We start from the raw sequence: 24677 nt of genomic DNA, 5'->3' as shown, positions 1-24677 counted from the left end.
AAAGTAAAAAAGGCAGCTGTTGGTTTTAGTTCTACATACAAAGCCAACAAAGTGAATTAGCTGATTACTAGATATTGGGAATTTCATTCCCACATCACAGCATTAGACATTATCCAACTTTTCAATTTAGTTAAGGAAAGAAGCCAAATACTTCCCTAGTACCTCCCAAAGCACTCAAAAATTAAAATTAAGAGTATGTTTTAGCCATATGTACCAGGTGTCCTGTGGAAACCCAACCCTTGCTTGCCTCCCCATTATCCCCAACTCACCTGAGAGCCATGGAACTCACAACTCTTTTCCAGACCTTCCTGGCTTCTGGCCCAAACTTTTGGTAAATGAACCATGTCTACATCCCAATTACGCACAGGTTTGCAAACAGCCCATCAGGGAGGTCTCACTTCATGTTTTATTTTGGCAGAGGCTTTTCAGGGATAATTGCCTCCAGTGTAGTCTACATAACTTTGCTGTTAATGCAAATGAACATAGAACTGCAAGAGACATTATAGTTCATTTAGACAGATGACAATTTTGTTTGCTTTATTAGTGGTCTAAGAGAACTCTCCTATTGATAAAACTTAAAAAATATTTTATTCACATGCACAGTAATTTTGCTTGAATGTTTAATGATACATAGCATAGGAAATCCTCTCATTATTCCTAAGAGCATAACTTCATCTTTTTCCTGATATATATCACTTGAGATTCCCATGAGAATAATCAGAATAATAGTATTTTAGTGCTGTCACCTACACAAATAATATGTACACTAATATTCACCTATAGAAAGATCTTATAATGTCTACTTCTTATTTAACTGCAAAATAGGTTTCTATGACTATCCTAAAATTTGTTTAACTTAGCAAGGTGCCAGTAGCTCATGCATGTAATCCCAACTACTCAGGAGGCAGCAGAGGTCAGGAGGATTGTGGTTCAAAGGCAGCTGGAAGGAAATAGTTTGCAAGACCCTATCTTGAAAAATCCAATTAAAAAAAAAAAAAGGCTGGCTGAGTGGTTCAAGTGGTAAAGTGCTTGCCTAGCAAGTGTGAGGCCCCACACTGAGTGGCCCCAGTACCACTAGATAGATACATAGATAGATAGATAGATGATAGATATAACTCATAGTTTCTTAATTAGGTGTCCAGGTATTGCACACATATTGCAAATATCACCCACTTATAGAGATGTAAACCTTTCCACTAATTTTCGAGGGTTTTTTGTAAGATGTGCCCACTGACTACTCTTTTAAATATATATTTAAATACATACACATATATATATTTATTTATTCATACACACACACACACACACACACACACATATATCTTATTCCTGTCCACATCAGCCTAAACACAAATACTTGAGTCATTCCAAAATTCTTTGGTCTACTAGTCTCTAGATAACAAAGTACTTCTAGTTTCATCATTTGACAATGCTAGACATGCTGAACTTAAAAAATAGTGACCAGTTTAATCAGTCAGTATACCATTGTGAACTTTATAAAAGTCACAATTTTACTTGGGAAACTTTAAGTTTATTGAGAATTTCAATAGAGCTTAATTCTTGCTAAGAGATTATGTTCATCAGTGTTTCTTTTTTTCTAGGTATATAAAATGGGCCTGACTTTTTTCATTCCTGTAGCCTTTTTGTATAGCTAGAAGATAAATAATACTGTTTCTGTTATTCTTGGAAGACAAACAGACACTTGAATTCCATGTTTGTTAATGCCAGTGGATTCTTCCTATGGCTGTCCTTGTTTCCTTGTAACATGCTCTGGTTAGCCATATGACTTTGCTGAGTTCGTGACCTCTTTAACATAAAGATTTTGAATGGGTCAACATAATATACCTATTATTACAATCTAAATTAAAAAGCAACCCCACACTATAAAAGCAGACTGAAAATAATTTGAAGGCTAAGCATGGTGGCTCACTGCTGTAGTCCCACCTACTCAGGAGTCAAAGTTCCAGAGGATCACAGTTTGAGTCCAGCATGGAAAAAAAAGAGTTAGCAAGGCCCCATCTCAACAAACAAGCCAGGCATGGCAGCACATTTCTGCAAATCCCAGCCATGCAGGGATCATAGGTACAAGGATCACACAGTACTAGGCCAACCCTGAAGAGGAAGTGCAAGATCTAAATAATAACTAAAGAGTGAAAAAAAAGAGCTGTGGACATGGATCAAGTGGTAGAGAGCCTCTCTAACAAGCACAAGATCCTGAGTTCAAACCCCAGTACTGCCAAAAAATAAAAAGTAATAATTCAAAAATAGATTTACCAAAGCCTCAGTAGGTTGATTTCCATCTTGGTGATCGTGAGGAATTGGGCTCTCTCATCACCTTTGGCTGCTTCCACAGATGACATGGGAACCTACAAGTGATTTCTTCTAAGAAGTTCTCAAACAATGCAGTGCAGTAACTCTTAACATGTAAACGTCCCCTCTTCTCTCCACTGTGGCCTGACTCCAAAGCCAACATTTCCTTTCTGCAGTGAGGGGAGGAGTGTCCTGCCTCATAGTCACAGCCATCACAAGTTGAGATCATTGTGGAAACCGTGACCTTCCCTGCTCTCAACCATATTCTGTTGTGATTAATAGCAGCTTTCCTCAGAATTCCATTTTATGTACTCTTCATATTAGAACCTGTGTCTGAATTTTAAAGTATAACTGAAAAAACTTAGGTTATCTTTCTAACCAAGCTTGAGCCATTTCACGTGTTGTATTCTGGGGGAGTCCACTTTGCTTCTGGACATTTTAGTGGCATCACGTCTTCTACCCTTTCATTTTGAACTACGCTGTAGTTTACTTCTTGAGGTTTACTTTGGCATGTGTAATTCTGTCCTTGTGTAACATGACTTTTTAGTTCTATATGGTTATATTTCCTTTGGTATTATTGCAACCAATTCTTAGGAAGCAGCTTTCTATTAAATAAGCTATTTCTTAAGGAATGTAAAAAGAAATACAAAATCTAAAGGAGCACATTAAATGTTCTTTTGCAATTTGACACTCACAAGCCCTCCTTTCTGAATTGCTTTACTCCACTCCCAGAAAATTGGTAAGGAACTCTTACTGCTGTCCCATGGGTATGTATTTCAAAACTAACAATATATGGAGTTTTTTAAAAACCAGTAGATTTTTTAAATAATTAGTGGCATAAATCTGCATACTAATCAGAAATAAAAGCTCATTATGAATGTTAAATTGTTGGGAAATTATGGGGAAAGATTGGTACTTAAAATTTTTGTTTTGCTTTATTGTGATGTAATTAACATAAAATCCATGCTGCTTAGGTGTGTATTTCTATGAATTGTACCAACTTTACACAATCAGACAGGGGAACCTCCATCATCCCAAAAATTTTCCACATGCTTATTTGTAGTCAGTCTTCTCTCTCTATCCCCAACCCTGGTAACCACTGACCTGATTTCTGTCCCAGTAGTTATGTCTTTCAGAATGCTATAAAAAATTATACAATTCATAGCCTTTTGAGTCTAGCTTTTTTCTGTACTGTAATGCCTTTGAGAAAAGTCCCTGTAGAACTGTATCAGTGTTTCAGTGCACTATCTGAGTAGTACTGCATATGGGAATTTAGCATAGTTTTTCCATTTACCTTATGAATTCTTTGATTATTATTAACTATATTATCAGTAGTATATTAAAATATAGCTACTGTTTCAAAGTACTTAATGCGTGCCAGGTTCTATTGTACACATTTTACATTATTTAAATGATTTGATGCTACAAATTATAGCATATTATTGTTTAACACTAGAGATAGACTTTAGGTCGGAATATAATCCTCTGTACTTACTATTGGTATGAACTTGAGGCAGCCACTTAACATCTACTAATTTTGCACAACTGTGTGATAATGTGTAATAATACCACCTCCTAGTGATATTATAAAATTAGGTCGGTTAATACCTGTCTGTAAGTGCTCATAACAGGATCTGGCTTGTTGTGCTCAGTAAGTCAGTTATGTTTTGCTATATACTTTTGAAAAACCTTACAAAGTAAGCATGTCAGTATCCCAATTCAAAGAAGAGAAAGGCTAAGAAAAGTTCTTATTTCCTCCAGATCACATGGTCAATAAAAGAGTAACAGATCTGAGATTTTAACCCCAGCTTTCTCTGACTCCAAAATTGATTCTTTTTTCATTGGCAAGATGCTATTTATTATTAAACCTGCTGGTTCTTTCTCTGAAAATATAGAAAACTGGACTTCTTGAGGGACCCTTACACTAAAATCTCACTAAACCCTACATAAATCAAATGTAAGTATACTGCTAATCTGTACAAAAAAGCACTTAAAATTATGGAAAATTTTCAAGGCCAAAACAACAACAATCTGAAGGCAAAGCAGACAGCTTCCTGTGAGCAGTACAAACTGTGAAGTAGGGCTACCTTAAAGGTGTTGGTTGAGCACAGTACATTGTGCTCAATACTACATTGGCCTCTGAATACCCTGGGGTAGTACTTCTTGGAGGAAAGTCCTAAGGTTTCCCAAGGAACAAATTATCTCAATATTATCAAACTTTTCCCGAAAATTAAATGGGAGAACACTCCTAACTCATTCTATGAGGCTAATATAACTTTGACTCCATAAACAAACCAAAATGTTGAAGAATGTTTTACAAAAGGAACATTACAGTCCCAGTATTATTCCAGAACATAGATGCAATAATTACAAGTATCAGCAAACAATCTACACTTCATTTTGCACAGTAAAAATTTTAAGAAAAATATGAGGGAAAGAGGGAGAAATTTTAGTTATGCAGATGAATAAGGTCTAGGGTTCTTATGTACAGCAATATGATTATAATTAACAATACTATATTGTTAGAAATTTGCTAAGAAGAAGGGATAAATATTGTGTATTCTCAGTACAAAAAAAAGTAAAGTGATGAATATGTTAATTAGTTTGATTATGGTGCTTATTTCACAATGTACATTATCAAAATATCAACTTGTATACCTTAAACAGGCAAAAATATTTATTTTGCAATTAAACTTCAGAATAAATATTAGACCACATTTCTTAAAGGAGAAAACTATATGATGAACCCAATGAGTACAAAGAAATTTAATAATATTTAGCACTCAGACATAATAAAATTTCTTTACAAATGAGTACTTACAAAATTTTTCTTATATACCTAACATGGAACCACAAGAAATAGAAACTTTTCTTGATCTCCAGATGCCCACAGTCACTACTTCAGTAATCACTGGTGCCAGCCAGTACAAGTATAGTACAAAAAAAAATGAAATGTATGTGTCTGGGAAAGGAAGAAAATTTTCAGTATTAATAGTTCATATAACTAACTGCATAGAAAATTCAAAACAATATACAGATGAATACTTTGAATTAATAAAGGCATTTAACAATGTAGCTTAATATATAATAAAATACAAAAATCAATTGCATCAAATAGCTAGAAAATGTAATTCAAAATGTACAAGGATTAAGTTATAAAAGATAAGGCAAATCATAAAATTTGAAGGATATAAAGATTCAGTATTATAGATTTCAGTTCCCCCTAACTTTTTTATAGGTTCACTCAATTTGTCATCAAAATCTCAACAAGAATCTGGCAAGTTGTTTCTAAAATTTACATAGAACAAAAGGGTAAGAATGGCCAAAGTCGTCCTGATGAATAGTGCAGTGAGGGAATTTTTCCTGCAACATACCTGACTTGTATGGGAAGCATAACTAGTAAAGTGCAATGTTGATGGTAGTTAAACTATTGTCTAACACCAGGATAAAATCCCAACAATACATTCAAGTTTACATGCAAATGTGGCATGACAAGTGGCAAAGGAATTTGTGCAGTTCATTTGGGAAAGTATCACCTGTATAATCATGATATTAGATAAACTTATTGAAATATAATAAAACTTGATCCCCTCATGCATATATGAAAATGAATTTTGAATGGATTAAAAATATGAGTATAAAAGATAGTAATTTAAAACTTTCAGACAAAACCATAGGAGGAGTTTTCATGGATTTGAGGATGAGAAGAACTTGTTGAATGAGACAAGAAGACTATAACCCATAGAAGAAAAAAATACATCTTTTGGCCACATTAAATTATACTTTCTATTCATCAAAAGGTATATTTTTTGAAGATACTGTGAATGGAGTTGTTTCCCAGACTTCTCAGCCAGATCATTATTGGTATATAGAAAAACTACTGAGTTTTATAAATTGATTTTGTTTCCTGCTACTTTGCTTAAGGTGTTTATCAGATCTAAGAGTTTTTTGGTCTTTTTGTGTAGGATTATATTATCTGCAAATAGGGATAATTAAACCATTGACAAATATCACATGTTCTCTCTCATACACAGAATCCAGATCTTAAAAAAAAAAAAATAAAGACAAGGGTGTAAAACAGGAGCAGGGGGAGGCAGGTAGGAGGCGGGGTAAAAAAGAGGATGAAGGGAAGTGAAAATGGTCTATGTCCTTCATAGACATGTATGAAAAAAAATGAAACCTGTTAAAATTGTTTTAAATGGGGGGAGGGGGATAAGAAAGTAATAAAACAGATGAATTCCATCAAAGTACATTATATGCATGTATGGAAATATCAAAATGAAACCCTTTTGTGCAATTAATATATACCAATATAAAAAAGAAAATAATTAAAAGATACCAAATAATAACCCACATTCTTTTTTTTTTCATTTTTCTTTTATTATTCATATGTGCATACAAGGCTTGGTTCATTTCTCCCCCCTGCCCCCACCCCCTCCCTTACCACACACTCCGCCCCCTCCCTCTCCCCCCCAATACCCAGCAGAAACTATTTTGCCCTTATCTCTAATTTTGTTGTAGAGAGAGTATAAGCAATAATAGGAAGGAGCAAGGATTTTTGCTGGTTGAGATAAGGATAGCTATACAGGGCATTGAATCACATTGATTTCCTGTGCGTGGGTGTTACCTTCTAGGTTAATTCTTTTTGATCTAACCTTTTCTCTAGTTCCTGGTCCCCTTTTCCTATTGGCCTCAGTTGCTTTAAGGTATCTGCTTTAGTTTCTCTGCATTAAGGGCAACAAATGCTAGCTAGTTTTTTACGTGTCTTACCTATCCTCACCCCTCCCTTGTGTGCTCTCGCTTTTATCATGTGTTCATAGTCCAATCCCCTTGTTGTGTTTGCCCTTGATCTAATGTCCACATATGAGGGAGAACATACAATTTTTGGTCTTTTGGGCCAGGCTAACCTCACTCAGAAAGATGTTCTCCAATTCCATCCATTTACCAGCGAATGACAAAATTTCGTTCTTCTTCATGGCTGCATAAAATTCCATTGTGTATAGATACCACATTTTCTTAATCCATTCATCACTGGTGAGGCATCTTGGCTGTTTCCATAACTTGGCTATTGTGAATAGTGCCGCAATAAACATGGGTGTGCAGGTGCCTGTAGAGTAACCTGTGTCACAGTCTTTTGGGTATATCCCCAAGAGTGGTATTGCTGGATCAAATGGTAGATCAATGTCTAGCTTTTTAAGTAGCCTCCAAATTTTTTTCCAGAGTGGTTGTACTAGTCTACATTCCCACCAACAGTGTAAGAGGGTTCCTTTTTCCCCACATCCTCGCCAACACCTGTTGTTGGTGGTGTTGCTGATGATGGCTGTTCTAATAGGGGTGAGGTGGAATCCTAGCGTGGTTTTAATTTGCATTTCCTTTATTGCTAGAGATGGTGAGCATTTTTTCATGTGTTTTCTGGCCATTTGAATTTCTTCTTTTGAGAAAGTTCTGTTTAGTTCATGTGCCCATTTCTTTATTGGTTCATTAGTTTTGGGAGAATTTAGTTTTTTAAGTTCCCTGTATATTCTGGTTATCAGTCCTTTGATGTATAGTTGGCAAATATTTTCTCCCACTCTGTGGGTGTTCTCTTCAGTTTGGAGACCATTTCTTTTGATGAACGAAGCTTTTTAGTTTTATGAGGTCCCATTTGTCTATGCTATCTCTTAGTTGCTGTGCTGCTGGGGTTTCGATAAGAAAGTTCTTACCTATACCTACTAACTCCAGAGTATTTCCTACTCTTTCTTGTATCAACTTAAGAGTTTGGGGTCTGATATTAAGATCCTTGATCCATTTTGAGTTAATCTTCATATAGGGTGATATAGATGGATCTAGTTTCAGTTTTTTGCAGACTGCTAACCAGTTTTCGCAGCAGTTTTTGTTGAAGAGGCTGCTATTTCTCCATCATATATTTTTAGCTCCTTTGTCAAAGATAAGTTGCTTATAGTTGTGTGGCTTCATATCTGGTTCCTCTATTCTGTTCCACTGGTCTTCATGTCTGTTTTTGTGCTAGTACCGTGCTGTTTTTATTGTTATTGCTTTGTAATATAGTTTGAAGTCAGGTATTGTGATACCTCCTGCATTGTTCTTTTGACTGAGTATTGCCTTGGCTATTCGTGGCCTCTTGTGTTTCCATATAAATTTAACAGTAGATTTTTCAATCTCTTTAATGAATGTCATTGGAATTTTGATGGGAATTGCGTTAAACATGTAGATTACTTTGGGGAGTATAGACATTTTTACTATGTTGATTCTATCAATCCATGAGCCTGGGAGATCTCTCCACTTTCTATAGTCTTCCTCAATCTCTTTCTTCAGAAGTGTAAAGTTTTCCTTGTAGAGGTCTTTCACATCTTTTGTTAGGTTTACACCTAGGTATTTGATTTTTTTTGAGGCTATTGTAAATGGAATTATTTTCATACATTCTTTTTCAGTTTGCTCATTGTTAGTGTATAGAAATGATAATGATTTTTCTATGTTGATTTTATATCCTGCTACCTTGCCATAGCTATTGATGATGTCTAGAAGCTTCTGAGTAGAGTTTTTTGAGTCTTTAAGGTATAGGATCATGTCGTCTGCAAATAGGGATATTTTGACCATTTCTTTACCTATTTGTATTCCTTTTATTCCTTCTTCTTGCCTAATTGCTCTGACTAGGAATTCCGGTACTATGTTGAATAGGAGTGGAGATAGTGGGCATCCTTGTCTGGTTCCTGATTTTAGACGGAATGGTTTCAGTTTTTCTTCATTAAGTATAATGCTGGCTGTAGGTTTGTCATATATAGCTTTTATAATGTTGAGGTACTTTCCTTCTATTCCTAGTTTTCTTAGAGCTTTTATCATGAAATGATGTTGGATCTTATCAAAGGCTTTTTCTGCATCTATTGAGATAATCAAGTGGTTTTTGTCTTTGCTTCTGTTAATTTGGTTTATTACATTTATTGATTTTCGTATGTTGAACCACCCCTGCATCCCTGGGATGAAGCCTACTTGGTCGTGGTGAATGATCTTTTTGATGTGTTGTTGAATTCGGTTTGCCATTATTTTGTTGAGGATTTTTGCATCAATGTTCATTAAGGAGATTGGACTATAGTTCTCCTTTTTGGAGGTGTCTTTGCCTGGTTTTGGGATAAGTGTAATACTGGCTTCATAAAATGTGTTAGGCAGTTTTCCTTCCCTTTCTATTTCATGGAACAGTTTAAGGAGGGTTGGTATCAGTTCTTCTTTAAAGTTCTGATAGAATTCAGCAGAGAATCCATCAGGTCCTGGACTTTTCTTTTTGGGGAGACTCTTGATTGCTGCTTCAATTTCATTTTGTGTTATAGGTCTATTCAGGTGATTAATTTCCTCTTGGTTCAGTTTTGGATGATCATATGTATCTAGAAATCTGTCCATTTCTTTTAGATTTTCAAATTTATTTGAATATAGGTTCTCAAAGTAGTCTCTGATAATTTCTTGGACTTCCATGGTGTTTGTTGTTATCTCCCCTTTTGCATTCCTGATTCTACTAATTTGGGTTTTTTCTCTCCTCATTTTAGTCAGGTTTGCCAGGGGTCTATCGATCTTGTTTATTTTTTCAAAGAACCAACTTTTTCTTTCATTAATTCTTTGTATGGTTTTTTTGGTTTCTATTTTGTTGATTTCAGCTCTTATTTTTATTATTTCTCTCCTTCTATTTGTTTTGGGATTTGCTTGTTCTTGTTTTTCTAGGAGTTTGAGATGTATCATTAGGTCATTGATTTGGGATCTTTCAATCTTTTTAATATATGCACTCATGGCTATAAACTTTCCTCTCAAGACTGCCTTAGCTGTGTCCCATAGGTTCCAGTGGGTTGTGTTTTCATTTTCATTGACTTCCAGGAACTGTTTAATTTCCTCTTTTATTGCATCGATGATCCACTCTTCATTAAGTAATGAGTTATTTAGTTTCCAGCTGTTTGCATGTTTTTTGTCTTTACTTTTGTTATTGAGTTCTACTTTTACTGCATTGTGGTCAGATAGTATGCATGGTATTATTTCTATTTTCTTATATTTGCTGAGGCTTGCTTTGTGCCCTAGGATATGATCTATTTTGGAGAAGGTTCCATGGGCTGCTGAGAAGAATGTATATTGTGTAGAGGTTGGATGAAATGTTCTGTAGACATCTACTAGGTCCACTTGATCTATTGCATATTTTAGATCTTGGATTTCTTTATTGAGTTTTTGTTTGGATGACCTATCTATTGATGATAATGGAGTGTTAAAGTCTCCCACAACCACTGTGTTGGCGTTTATATATGCTTTTAGGTCTTTCAGGGTATGTTTGATGAAATTGGGTGCGTTGACATTGGGTGTGTACAGATTGATGATTATTATTTCCTTTTGGTCTATTTCCCCTTTTATTAGTATGGAATGTCCTTCTTTATCTCGTTTGATCAATGTAGGTTTGAAGTCTACTTTGTCAGAGATAAGTATTGCTACTCCTGCTTGTTTTCGGGGGCCATTGGCTTGGTAAATCTTCTTCCAGCCTTTCATCCTAAGCATATGCTTATTTCTGTCGGTCAGATGAGTCTCCTGTAAGCAACAAATTTTTGGATCTTCTTTTTTAATCCATTTTGTCAAACGGTGTCTTTTGATGGGTGAATTAAGTCCATTAACATTAAGCGTTAGTACTGATAGGTATGTGGTGATTCCTGCCATTTAGTTGTCTTAGTTGTTTGAAGGTTTGATTGTGTGTATCTAACTTGATGTTACTCTCTACTGTCTTGCTTTTTCTTATCCTGTGGTTTGGTGCTGCCTGCCTTTTCATGGTTAAGTTGGGTGTCACTTTCTGTGTGCAGGATCCCTTGCAGAATCTTTTGTAATGGTGGCTTTGTGGTCACATATTGTTTTAGTTTCTGCTTCTCATGGAAGACTTTTATTGCTCCATCTATTTTGAATGATAGCTTTGCTGGGTAGAGTATCCTGGGGTTGAAGTTATTTTCATTCAGTGCCCGGAAGATCTCACCCCATGCTCTTCTTGCTTTTAATGTTTCTGTTGAGAAGTCTGCTGTGATTTTGATGGGTTTACCTTTGTATGTTACTTGTTTTTTCTCTCTTACAGCCTTCAATATTCTTTCCTTACTTTCTGAACTTGTTGTTTTAATGATGATATGTCGTGGAGTAGTTCTATTTTGATCTGGCCTGTTTGGTGTCCTGGAGGCCTCTTGCATTTGTATGGGAATATCTTTCTCTAGATTCGGGAAATTTTCCGTTATTATTTTGTTGAATATATTACGCATTCCCTTCGCTTGCACCTCTTCTCCTTCTTCGATGCCCATGATTCTCAAGTTTGGTCTTTTGATGGAATCAGTGAGTTCTTGCATTTTCTTTTCACAGGTCTTGAGTTGTTCAATTAATAGTTCTTTGGTTTTTCCTTTAATTAACATTTCATCTTCAAGTTCTGAGATTCTGTCTTCTGTTTGTTCTATTCTGCTGGATTGGCCTTCCGTTTTGTTTTGCAGTTCTGTTTCGTTCTTTTTTCTGAGGTTTTCCATATCCTGGCAGTTTTCTTCTTTATTGTTGTCTATTTTTGTCCTGAGTTCATTTATCCATTTATTCATTGTGTTCTCTCTTTCACTTTGGTGTTTATACAGTGCTTCTATGGTTTCCTTTATTTCTTCTTTTGCTTTTTCAAATTCTCTATTTTTATTGTCTTGGAATTTCTTGAGTGTCTCCTGTACATTTTGGTTGACCCTATCCATTATCATCTCTATAAAATTCTCATTGAGTACTTGTAGTATGTCTTCTTTTAAATTATTCTTGTGGACTTCATTGGGTCCTTTGGCATAGTTTATCTTCATTTTGTTGGAGTCTGGATCTGAGTTTCTGTTCTCTTCATTCCCCTCTGGTTCCTGTACTAATTTTTTGCTGTGGGGAAACTGGTTTCCCTGTTTTTTCTGTCTTCCCGTCATTGTTCTTGGTGTTGTTACTGTCCCTGTACTGTGTGTAATTAAGTATTTTCTAGCTTGTAATAATAACAATGGTAATATTTAGAATGGAAGAGTGAGCTGAGATGGAAAGCAAGAAGTTAAAGAAAAGGGGAAAACAAATATACAGACAAGAGGGAGAAAGCAGAACAAGGTATCAGACAAGAGAGTTTCAAAGGTATAAACAGGGAGTGTTAGTGTACTAATCGACAGTAAGCTGAACAGACATTAGAGAGACAGAGAGAGGATTGAAAATCAAAGATAAAAAAAATAAAAAATAAGTAAATGAAAGTAATATCTATATATAAAAATGGATTAAAATAAAATGGAAAATAGAAAATAAAAAAAAAAACCAAAAAACTTCCAAGTTTATATGCAATGCAGTTTCAGTCTCAATAATTTGGATGTCCGTCTCAATCTCCAGTCCTGGAGTTGGTGCCTCAGATGTTGTTCTGTAGTTGTCTCATCAAAGGGGATTCATAAAGTAGAACAAAACTACACTCACACACACACACACACACACACACAAAAGCCCCACAAAGTGTCCCCAGTTCAAATGCAATACAGTTTCAGTAAGTTTTTCGGCTTGCAGGTGTAATTCAGTTGTTCTCTCATCAAAGGTAGGGAGAAAAAGAAAAAAAAGCGTCTGGAGACAGTTCTGAGAGTGGTATCTGCAACTGTGGCTTGCCTGCCTGCTGCTCTCAGCCTGTAGCTGGCGGCCTTATTTATGCAGATCTCTGGGGTGAGCTAGCACTCACCTAGCCCCGCAGGCTTTGTTTGCTCAGAGTTCTCCTGTGCGGGAGCCTCTGCTACAGGCTTTCCCCTTTCCAAGCACTGGGAAAGGTGACACTGCCCCCGCATTGTCAGGCCTGCGTGTTTATTTACAGTTCCTGTGGGAGGTGGATCTTCCCCCCTCTCCTGTGCAGTTTTCCTCCCACTGCCACTTTCCTGCTCCTTCTTACTGGGCAGTGCTGCTGCTCCTACCGGCCACTATGTTTGTTCACAGTTCACGTGGGAAGTGGGTCTTCCCTCCTCTCACAAGCTTCCCCGCTCCTGGTTGCTGGGCGTGCGCCCCGCTCCCGCCAGAGCCTCTCCGGCCGCCCGGCTTTTTTATTTACAGTCCCGGGAAGGATTCCCTTCCCCCAGTCTTCAGCGCTCAGGGCGCCCCACCCTCTTTCCAGCATGTCTTAACTGTTCTTATTGCTTATTACTCAGTTTCTCTTTTTTCTCTGGGTGGAGGTCAGTCTGTCCAGGGGGCTATGCTGCTCTGGCCCAGGCTTGTCTGTGGGGCTACCGCGGTACCGTGAAGCTCACCTGGTCTGCGTCTTCCCAAGCCGTATGGGCACCAGCCACTGGAGGCCTGGGGGCCCTCCTCGTTTCTCCGTTTAACGTGAAGTGGAGATTCTCTGCACTGGCTGGAGATGTGGAGGGGTCAAAGTTATGCCTTTTCTCAGTGATTATGCCTGCAAAGTGTGTCTCCGGCGTCTCTCCAAGATTTCACTATAGGAGGGTCGCTTTCTGCTTCCTACCTCTAGCTGCCATCTTGGAATCCCTCAATAACCCACATTCTGAGAGAATTTTTTTTTTTTTACTTTTCACTTTTATTTGTAGCATCAAGTGGTGATGTTGGGATAAATACAAATATCATCATGTCATTTACCATGTAAAAACCTCCAACACTTTCAATTGCTTTGAGGATAAAAATCTCACATTTAGAAAATTTTTTCAAGTCTTTTTTTCCCAGTGCTACTCTATGTCACCTTCTTGAGGTTCAAACCTTCCAATTACTCTAAAATACCTTCACTCATAATCAGTTGACCCAACTCTACTGATTACGTGCTTTTCCCTACTTCTTTAATACTTCATCTTTTCCTAAACTTGCATTTTTATTCTGAGAGAAAATATCTTAACACATATAAATGACAAGGAATTTATATTCTCTTGTAATTCAGTCACTGAAAGCCTAGCATCTGAATAGAAAAATAGGCAAGATTTGGGCAGACATCCAGAGAATAAGAAAAAACACAAATAGCTTTCACACCTATGAAGGATGATCAATGTCATTATCTCTCCACAAAACACTTATTAATTACAAAGGGGAAAAGAGAAACTTTATAGTAAAGAAGCATGACAGACAAAATGTTGTGATCAAAGTGGTGGTTCAACAGTAATGGTACAAATTGAAACCATATATCACCCAATCAAATGCAATAAGAGCATAGCAACATTCTGTGATTGTTCTGCCAGAGGTACATAAGTATATGCAAACCATGAGGCAAACTCAAATTAACATACATTCTACAACATAACTGGCCAATTACCATAAAGAATACCTCAAGAAATGACTAAAGCATTAAGGAAGCAGATCAAAGGGATATAACTGCTAAAGGAATGTGTGCTTTTGGTTATAAAGTATATTTGGAAACTGAGGATCTAGGTATAGGTAATGCATCCATGTTAATTCCCTGCCTGATGGCTGCCATTAAGTAGGAGATGTTCATGCAGACATTCTTGTTCTCCAAATGCTAAAGTATTCAAATACTACAGGGAAGATGCAGCAGCAACTTATTTTGAATGATATTATTTCTGGAACTTTTCTTTCAACACAAAAAGTAGGAAGACAAACTTTTGTGTTTTTTTTTAATCTTACAAAAAAGATTATTTTAAACTATTCAACAAAAATTTGAAGTTTTGATAATATCAAGTGTTGGTAAGAAATTGGTCAGCTGGAACTTTTATATACCACTAATGGAACTATAATCAGACAATGTAATGTTAGGAAACATTGAAAATTAAGGAGATAGATGAATTATGTTGAGTGAAAGAAACAAGTCACAAAAAGTTGGCCACCATGTGACTATTTTTATAATACTCAAAAAGATGGCTACATTTATACAAGATTTAGGAATATGTATAGACATAATATAACTTCATTTAAGGCAAGGGTGATTAACACATAATACAGGATAGGGTCATACCTCTGTGGGAGGCAGGGTGACAAATGTGATATAACCACAATGGCAAGTGTGGGGTTGTAAGTTACGTGGTTGAGGGCTGGCAGAACGGCTCAAGCTGTAGAGCACCTGCTTAGCAAGCTAAAGGCACTGAGTTCAAACCCCAGGACCACCAAAAAAATAAAAAGCTAAGTGGTTGAATTATAGGAATTTATTTTATTATTATGTTTTCTAAATTATGTATATGTTATATGTATAGTGTATATATCAAATACTTTTAAATATTTGAAATCATCGAGGAGTGATTTACAACAAAATGGATTTTCCCTTTTAATGCTATCAAGAAACTATTTTAAGGCTGGATAGAAAGAGGAAAGATAAAGCAAGATCCACCTGTCAGTTCGTTTTTTTGACTAACGTAATCCAACAGTAGACAAAAGAAAATACAGGGCTGACACATTAAAATATAGGTTGGTACTGTGTTTCATAGGTCTTAGTTATTCAGGACATTTAAAATTGTACTTTTTCATCTCATTCTCACTCTAGAGATGATCTGCTTTCAGTCTATTGAAAGTATACTTATTTCCTAATAAACTTTACTATCACTTTTACTATAAAAAAATTGTACATCCCTCACCATCAAAGTACAACAGGGATTGTTACCAGCAGTGTTTGACATGTTTGATGCTGTGTGCCCTCCTTTCCTATCTGAAGTCCTCCAAACAAATAGACTTTGGTGTGCTGATTCTCTTTGTTTTAAATAATCTCTTTGAAGAAGAAAATCAAAGTTCTCTAAAAGGCTTTGCTGTTAAATAAAGAGTTCCATTTCTATTTGCCATTTTCTTTTTCTTCATGGTGCTCTGGCACATGAAGAAAACAAGCAAAATGATTATGTAAATAGGTAGACACCTTTATGAAACACAGACTAGTGACCCTTGCAGCTCTAAGGATCAGTGTTATAAAACATAGATGCTTCTTGACAGCTTTTACGTGGGCTTTGTTTATCTTTAAATCCATACATATATTGACTCAACATTTAAACTAAATGCAATATTTTCATAAGGTTGATACTAAGCTCACATTCTGAAACATCATAAAAGAATTTTTACCCAGATAGTCATTTATTATTAAGTAGATAAGAGTTGTATGACCACTAGATATTTTCTCTTCTGGTGAAATAACATCCTTTTGGGGGAAAAGTTGATATAAGGTAAGCTTTGTTGGCATATCCTTTGCTAATAAACAGCAATAACACCCATCACAAAGATATTTGACTGAAAACATATAATCATCACTTACTTTTTCACAGAGATAATAGAGCAAAACAGCATAAGAAGAGTGTAGGGCTGGTAAAGTGGCTCAAGCAGTGGAGCCTAGTAAGGGTGAGGCCCTGGGTTCAAACCCCAGGACTGCCAAAAAAAAAAGTTTATATTTCAGCATCTCAAAGTAACAATATATATTTTTTCTACTACTTCTGGATGGATGGTACCATATGGCTTCCTCATAAGTGGACCTGTTACTAATAAAGTAGGACTGATGTGTAGTTACATTTTCAGTGATTCATCTGTGAAACACCCTGGGTTATTTTACATTAAAGCATCTGGTTCACATGTGTACAGTGGTTATTCTGTGGTGATTGACATCTGTATTCTTCTAATAAAGCCCTAGTTGTACAGATGTGAGCTGTTAACGTTTTATACAGACAAGACTTGCATTTGAAAATCCTTTCCTCAGCTCTTCCCAAATGTGAACATTTCAGTCTTACACATGCACAAACACACACACACACACACACCCCTTATACTGTGACTAGAATATAATATAAATATTTCATGCAATGTATTTCAATCAATGAATAAACGTATGCTGGCACCTTTATATTTTTTATATTCGTTTATACTATGGCATCTGGTTTAGATTGTAAACTCAAAAGAAGGCAGTGACATGTCAACTTCATATTATGCAGACAGCATCCAGTAAAGCATAATTCTCTTTTGAGTGCTTGCTAAATATTTGTCAATCAAGATAGTAATGTAATGACATTAAGAAAAAAATAGCATTTATGATTTGTAAACACCTTTTGTACTTTAAGAGGTACTTGCTATACATGGTCCCACTTTCAAGTTATATCATGTTGTTTTGAGCAAAATTATATCATTTTATGTTAGAATAATTCTCTAGTGATGGGTACATGAGATTTTTAAAGAGGCAGAGTTCAAGGCATATTTCATGAAGACAGCATTTTAGCTGAGACTTCCAAAGTAGTTAGAATCTGCACACATAATAATGAAAGACATTTGAGGCTACAGGGAAGGAGTCATTGGGTAAGAGTGTGGAGGAGGCAGACAGACCTGGGCTCAGTTCTTTTTGGCCAATTTGCAAGTTGTGAGGCCTTGGTGAGTCATTACTGTATTTAAGGTTTTATTCTCATCTGCAAAATAGAGACCAGAAGACGTCCGTGTTGCTGTGATTATCACATGGATAAGAAGCTCAGCACAGTGCTTGGCAAACGAAGAATGTGTAATAAATGTTAGTGACAGATGAACAGTTATAAATTGACATTTAATAGTACTTTGAACATTGAACTAAAAAGCAAAAATGGAGCAAAACAAACAAAAAAGCATGGAGGGAAGCCACAGGCTGTGTGCAAAGATCTAAAGATCTAAAACTTCTAATTTCCTATTTGCACAGAGAAAAGTAATAAAAAATCATCTTTTCCCTCTTAAGTTACTCTTTTCTACATGTTACAAAGTGACCTCAAAGCAGAATCATGTACACTTGAATTGAAATATCAATATGATAGCTGGGCACCATGGTACAGGGCTGTAATCCCAGATCTTCAGGAGTTGGAGGCAGGAGGATAGCCAATCTGAGTCCAGCTCAGAGTTAGCATTACAGAGACCCCCATCTCAAAAATAATACCAAAAAATGGCTCACAACCTAGCTCAAGTAGTAGAGTGCTTGCCCTCCAGGCACAAGGCCCTGGGTTCAATCCCTAGTTCTGCAAAAAAGAAAAACAAAATCAATGTGATTAAAAAGTTTTCAATGCATAAGCTACCTTTGTTTTTCAGTCTGCTTATTTATTCTCTTCATACTCAGCTCAAAATTTTGTAGGCGCTGTTTCTGAATCTTGGGGAAAGCTTCTGCATGCCTTACTTTCAAATTAATAATAACCAGTTATTTCACTTTTAAGAAAGAGTTTGTCCCATATGCTTGTATAGTAGATTAAAAACACTTATCAGATGACCTAATCTAAATTCACCAAGAAAACTGCATAAAAATTTTACTCAGTTGGATATTTTTAAGGTCCACACCTGATGTAGCATCAGAACTTTTGTGACTGACAAGGGGTGGGGGGAGTAGTAATCTTCAAAGAGAAACCTAAACATTTTTTAACCACTTTTCTAATTTGGTACTGTGTAAGTATTTCAACAAATACTTGATTCATTCTCACAGTATTTAATACTTTTTCTCCAGGTTTTCATGGACAGACACTGTAGTAGTTTATTCCTATCAACTTCTTTTTATCTGTGTAGTATATTAATCTTCCTGTGGTAAAAATCACATCATAGAACTTGCATATTAAAAATTCATTTAACTTTCAAGTAGTGAAAAAACACATATGCTAGTCTCTTGGGAGCTGTACTACAAATCAGTAGTTTGTACAAATGACACCATAGCATGTTTTAATAGTAGAGAGAGAGAGAGAGAGAGAGAGAGAGAGAGAGAGATTGACAGTCTGGAGTTTGAACTCAGGGCCTCCCACTTGCTAGGCAGGTACTCTACCACTTGAGCTACTCTGCCAGCCCTGCTCAACTAGATTGTGAGATTTTCAAATATAAAAGATTTTTTAAAAATCTTTGCATCTCAGAGCATAGTATAGTGCCTGATAATGAGAAATAGTGAAGTAAAGAAAATATAAACAAGCCTCCTGGGCATACTGGGGGAAGGGGAAGTTGGGAGGGGCAGGCTGCAGCGGGAAGATGGTGGGAGGGAGCCTGGGGCTGGAGTATCTGCAGGTCCCACCGATCAGCGTGTCCACACCACCGCTGCTGTGCAGTTGGAATTGATCACACCTTTTCATTTGTACTTCAATCCTGAATTATTTTTAAGCACTTTCAAATATGGAGGTTAATCACAAATTTCTTATTTTTTGGACCAGTTGGATTCAATTTTTTTATTTAACATTTTTCTCTTTTTGGTTTGTTAGCTTTTTCTTAGGCCAGGCCTTTACAATAATGCTTTTCTGTGTGTGGAGCCAAAGAAATCCATATGTAGGCATGAACTGCTTTGGCCTTCTCAACTTCCAGGCCCCACTTCTGCCCTTGGTGCTCATGGGCTTTTCCTTGTTGGGGATTTCAATCATTGCGGACCTTTGGGTATTATAGTTGGACACATATATTTTTTCTCGGGAGATGCATTTCCCAATCAGCATGGCAGAATAAGAATTCTGGAAACACCATCTATTATGAGGACTATTTTTAATGCACAGATGATGACCCAAATCTTCTCTCCACTACCTGAAGAGAGAACCGGAGGCTTCTCCTGGGGTGAGGACCAGCGCCTTGGAGATAAAACCAGACTCAGTGAAATAGTCATTGGGATTCTTTTATCCTTTGTTGCAAAACTTTGTCAGCTTGACAGATTTTAACTCCAGAAGCACTTCATGAAATGGTACACTGACTAATCCAGAAGACATTTCCAGCAGTTTGGCCAGTGGTTCCTTTTTATACGGGTACTGAAAGTGTAATAATCTCTTGGAGCCAACAAACTAAAGAAACATATCCTGCTTCCCCTACCAAGTACATGAGTACTTGAATTGTGTGGCAAAAGGCAGGGCTTTTTCTTCCTGTTATTTGATAGATGAGACCATGAGGTAAATGGAAGTTTCAGAGAGGACAAAATAAAACTTAATTCCATTTCTCTTTCACTGAAAAAAAAAGGATATATAAAAAATAGGTTCTTACCTATTAAGTTCTTATGATTATACTTTCTAATAGTTCGTCTGTATCATAGACAAACTATTTCATGTTTGTGAAATGGTTGGAAATGTGTTATTCATAAAATTTCTGAAAGATGTGTCCTGAGTTTAAGTTTAAAGACAAACTTAAAAATAAAACCAATTCTTCAGTTGCCAGTCTTCTATATGTGAAAAAGTACAAATATACAAACATGGTTCCTGTCTTCTGGAAACCTCAGTTCTTACAAATGGGTTGCTTAAAGTGTTTTTTGTAGTCACTTCCAATTTTCTCAGGTCTAGAGAAGTGTTTGGTGATACAATAGAAAATACCAAACATCTGTTTTCTTTTACAATATGACAAATGGACCTATTTTTATATAAAATACTAAGAGAATGCACTTAAGGCAGCTATTTGAAAGAATTAGAATTTAAGTTGTTTTGTTTCTTCTGTAGAGGCCTGGTAAATTTTTGAAGGATATGTGGAAATTATATATATGTAAAGGAAAATTATGATCTGACTTTAGTATTCGGGTAAATATTTTCCATGCATGTTTATAGCTTGTTCAGTTTTCATGGTTTTCTTTTGGGATTGCATGTGAATTTATGGATAATAGTTTTTCTAATTCCAAACAATTGTTAGAATTTCTTGGTTTAGCATTTTAATTTCTACTGATTAAATTCTAATTTTTGAAATCTGATTCTCCTTCTTGATTGGTTATTTATTGTGGGATTGATGATAATAATTCCCTGTTGCTATCAGGGGTATATTTCCAGAATAAAAAATGTATGGAGCAGATTTTATTTCTGCTTTGACTTACTTGCATTGATATGAAAAGTATGGTGACTTAGTTGCCTTATTTTATAACAGCTGATAGAAGAGGTTTAGATTGACTTTCATTCCTAGAGCCTTAGTGATAATAGTAATTGCTGTTATTATTATTGTTTAATGAAATGTTAGAGAAAATTCAACTACTTAGAGTGTTACACTGGCTGGCTTTTGAGTGTGTATACTTAGAAGATGGCCAGCATTTGCTAGTGAGACTGTTTTGCAATGAAGACTGATAGACCATTCATTTAATCACAAATTTCCTATCCCAAACATTCTGGTAAAGTAGGGTACAACTGAGCTAATGGTGTTAATGTGAACTTCTAAACATATATATAGATAAATTCCAAAACTACTTAGAAAAACAAATAAGTTAACCCATAATACAAAATGAGCAAACTCCTGGCCAGAAATAGTTATCAGAAATTAAAATTTCCTTGATAAATCATAGGTGCAGCTTAAATCTTTCTGATGTGATGGCATTTCTAAAAGGTCTTTTTTTTTTTCAACATGTTTCTTTGTTTTATTTTCATACAAGTATATAAAGTACATGGACTATCTTTCACATCTTTTTTTTTTTATTCATATGTGCATACAAGGGTTGGGTTATTTCTCCCCCCTGCCCCCACCCCCTCCCTTACCACCCACTTTGCCCCCTCCCTCTCCCCCCCACCCCCTCAACACCCAGCAGAAACTATTTTGCCCTTATCTCTAATTTTGTTGTAGAGAAAGTATAAGCCATAATAGGAAGGCACAAGGGTTTTTGCTGGTTGAGATAAGGATAGCTATACAGGGAGTTGACTCACATTAATTTCCTGTGTGTGTATGTGTTACCTTCTAGGTTAATTCTTTTTGATCTCACCTTTTCTCTAGTTCCTGGTCCCCTTTTCCTATTGGCCTCAGTTGCTTTTAAGGTATCTGCTTTAGTTTCTCTGCGTTAAGGACAACAAATGCTAACTAATTTTGTAGGTGTCTTACCTATCCTCATATCTCCCTTGTGTGCTCTCACTTTTATCATGTGCTCAAAGTCCAATCCCCTTGTTGTGTTGCCCTTGATCTAATGTCCACATATGAGGGAGAACATACGATTTTTGGTCTTTTGGGCCAGGCTAACCTCACTCAGAATGACGTTCTCCAATTCCATCCATTTACCAGCAAATGATAACATTTCGTTCTTCATGGCTGCATAAAATTCCATTGTGTTTAGATACCACATTTTCTTAATCCATTCGTCAGTGGTGGGGCATCTTGGCTGTTTCCATAACTTGGCTATTGTGAATAGTGCCGCAATAAATATGGGTGTGCAGGTGCCTCTGAAGTAACCTGTGTCACAGTCTTTTGGGTATATCCCCAAGAGTGGTATTGCTGGAGCAAATGGTAGACCAATGTCTAGCTTTTTAAGTAGCCTCCAAATTTTTTTCCAGAGTGGTTGTACTAGTGTACATTCCCACCAACAGTGTAAGAGGGTTCCTTTTTCCCTGCATCCTTGCCAACACCTGTTGTTGGTGGTGTTGCTAATGATGGCTATTCTAACAGGGGTGAGGTGGAATCTTAGTGTGGTTTTAATTTGCATTTCCTTTATTGCTAGGGAAGGTGAGCATTTTTTCATGTGTTTTTTGGCCATTTGAATTTCTTCTTTTGAGAAAGTTCTGTTTAGTTCACTTGCCCATTTCTTTATTGGTTCATTAGTTTTGGGAGAATTTAGTTTTTTAAGTTCCCTATATATTCTGGTTATCATTCCTTTGTCTGATGTGTAGCTGGCAAATATTTTCTCCCACTCTGTGGGTGTTCTCTTCAGTTTAGAGACCATTTCTTTTGATGAACAGAAGCTTTTTAGTTTTATGAGGTCCCATTGATAAATGCTATCTCTTAGTTGCTGTGCTGCTGGGGTTTCGTTGAGAAAGTTCTTACCTATACCTACTAACTCCAGAGTAGTTCATACTCTTTCCTGTATCAACTTTAGAGTCTAAAAGGTCTTTATTGCTCCCTTTCTGATCTAGAATTATTTTATTCTGTGTGAGTCACATATGAAAGTAGTGATAGTTTTTTTTCACACTCTAAAAGAAAAAAAGGCAAAATACCCTCAATAAAAGTCAATTTATTCAATTAAGATTCAGTTCTTTATTCAAAGGAATGTGTCAAATTCTGAAATGATGATTCTAAATTGTAGTCCATGTCAAGTTGTGTGCAGTATAGAATCAAAGATATGCAGAATTAAAATCTGTGATTGACACTTCTTCCAATGAGAGGGGGTTTCTGTGCCCCTCCTCTTAAATGTATGTGGATGCACAAGCGATGCTGTGTGATTCACAGAGGCTGCACCAGAAAAGGTAACCCTGTGCTTAGAGCCTCATGCTTTTATTAACACGGCTACTGGAGGTTGCCATGTTCCAACGAAGCCATGCCATAGACTCTAGAAGCCAAATCCAGCCTTTGAGGTCTTCCAACCCAAGCACTAGAAATAAGTGAATGGACATTTAGATGGCTTCCAGCCTTGTGTCACTCACAGTTTTCCAATATTCACAGCAAAGCCCATGACACTATGGAACAGAAATAAGCTATCACCACTGTAATAAGAAGAGTTCAAAAGCAAAGGAAACTACGTAGAAAATTAGGGAGACTAAGAGAAAGTGTGCTTGGTGCATGAGAAGTTTGGCATGGCATAGCACAGGATAGTAAGAACCAGAATGATAGACATGAAGCTGAAAATTATGCAGAGTGTTTTGTTTTGGGTTTTTGTTTGTTTGTTTGTTTTGTTTTGCTATGCTAAGAGAGTTTTAACTAAAACCTTGTAGGAGTGGAAAGTAATAATCAGAATTGTCTTGTAGAAAGGTGACTAATTCATAGCAGTATGGAAAATGAGCTGAAGGCTAGATTGCAGTATACAGTGCTATAAGGAGGTGGAGGTAAGAAAATCACAGTCTAAGGCTGTCCAGCCAGGGCAAAATTGGAAGATCCTATCTGAAAAAAAAAACTAAAGCCAGAGCTCTGGGGGGCTTGGTTCAAGTGGTAGAGCACCAACCTAGCAAGTGCTAGGCCCTGGGTCAATCCCCAGTATTGGGGGGAGAAAAGGGAAAATGAGCTGAAAGAGAATTGAAAAACAAGGAGAATAATGATTACATAGTTCAGATAACAAATCAAGACTGAAATATGTAGTAATAGCAAAATAAAACCTATAAAATAACAATAGGTGCTTGCATTGTTAAATCACTTATTTATGAATTTGTATGTTCAAGGCATAGTAATTAAATGCTACAGCCAAGCCTGCATCGTAGCAAATTAAACCAATGCATTTTACAAACAACTGATTTTGGTAAATTTTTATGTTTCTGAGTGGCATGTAAATGTTCCTCCATTGTGAATTTTGGAGAATTATAATTAACCTCATTTTTATGTTTTTCTTAAGCCACTGATTGAAGTTATTTAAAGATATGAGATCACATTGTATTGGTCAGTGTCCTAATGGAAGCATATGTTATACTTCCTCAGGTTCTTTAAAATAAAATATAATAAAATAAAATATTCATTATAAAATCTTGAAAATATTAATACATGTAGGCATAAAGATTTCACAGTGAGAAAATGTACATAGTACACTTAGATAATATAGTTATGTGAATATAACAGAACTTTAGTCAACTGAATGAATTTGATGACCTTTTTTAAGTAACACTCAAGATTACTTC

The 24677-nt window shown here is 36.2% G+C and overlaps 1 protein-coding gene and 1 pseudogene across 4 annotated transcripts in view; both read left to right on the top strand.

Annotated features, from left to right (window-relative positions):
- The window catches only part of Xrcc4 (X-ray repair cross complementing 4), a 270348-nt gene that overhangs the window by 225094 nt on the left and 20577 nt on the right, over nt 1-24677 (top strand). The window lies entirely within an intron of this gene.
- Nucleotides 19189-21436, top strand: LOC141423912 (derlin-2-like; annotated as a pseudogene).

The sequence above is a fragment of the Castor canadensis genome, chromosome 6 (genome assembly GCF_047511655.1).
Source record: "Castor canadensis chromosome 6, mCasCan1.hap1v2, whole genome shotgun sequence".
In the NCBI taxonomy this organism is placed as follows: domain Eukaryota; kingdom Metazoa; phylum Chordata; class Mammalia; order Rodentia; family Castoridae; genus Castor; species Castor canadensis.
Note: the sequence above shows the minus strand (reverse complement) of the source record. Positions and strands in the feature narration are given on the sequence as shown.